This window comes from Penaeus japonicus, unplaced genomic scaffold, assembly GCF_977035675.1.
Source record: "Penaeus japonicus unplaced genomic scaffold, GWHDUDI00000001_assembly GWHDUDI00000037, whole genome shotgun sequence".
NCBI lineage: Eukaryota > Metazoa > Arthropoda > Malacostraca > Decapoda > Penaeidae > Penaeus > Penaeus japonicus.
This window is the reverse complement of record NW_028234439.1, coordinates 763,820-765,252: the sequence shown is the minus strand read 5'-3', so window position 1 is coordinate 765,252 and position 1,433 is coordinate 763,820.

Genomic DNA, 1,433 nt, shown 5'->3' with positions numbered 1-1,433 from the left:
ATGATAATAACAATAATGATGATAATAATGATAATGATAATACCTCTAATGATAATGATAATACCTCTAATGATAATGATAATACCTCTAATGATAATGATAATACCTCTAATGAAAATGATAATATTGATAATGATGATAATAATGATAATGATAATACCTCTAATGATAATGATAATACCTATGGTAATGATAATACCTCTAATGATAATGATAATACCTCTAATGATAATGATAATACCTCTAATGAAAATGATAATATTGATAATGATGATAATAATGATAATGATAATACCTCTAATGATAATGATAATACCTCTAATGAAAATGATAATATTGATAATGATGATAATAATGATAATGATAATACCTCTAATGATAATGATAATACCTCTAATGATAATGATAATACCTATGGTAATGATAATACCTCTAATGATAATGATAATACCTCTAATGATAATGATAATACCTCTAATGATAATGGTAATATTGATAATAATGATAATAATGATTATGATAATATTGATAATGATGATAATAATGATAATGATAATACCTCTAATGATAATGATAATACCTCTAATGAAAATGATAATATTGATAATGATGATAATAATGATAATGATAATACCTCTAATGAAAATGATAATATTGATAATGATGATAATAATGATAATGATAATACCTCTAATGATAATGATAATACCTCTAATGATAATGATAATACCTCTAATGATAATGATAATACCTCTAATGATAATGATAATACCTCTAATGATAATGATAATACCTCTAATGATAATGATAATACCTCTAATGATAATGATAATACCTCTAATGATAATGATAATACCTCTAATGATAATGATAATACCTCTAATGATAATGATAATACCTCTAATGATAATGATAATACCTCTAATGATAATGATAATACCTCTAATGATAATGATAATACCTCTAATGATAATGATAATACCTCTAATGATAATGATAATACCTCTAATGATAATGATAATACCTCTAATGATAATGATAATATTGATAATGATAATAATAATGATAATGATGTTGATGATGATGATAATAATGATAATGATAATAGTGATAATGATGATTTTAATAATGATGATAATAATAATGATAATGATAATAACGATGATACTGATAATAATGATAATAATGAAAACAATAATGATAATGATAATACTAATGATAATGATAATATTGATGATGATAATAATAATGATAATGATAATATTGATGATGATAATAATAATGATAATGATAATATTGATGATGATAATAATGATAATGATAATATTGATGATGATAATAATAATGATAATGATAATATTGATAATGATGATAATAATGATAATGATTATTATGGTAATTATGATGTTGATAATAATAATAATAATGATAAT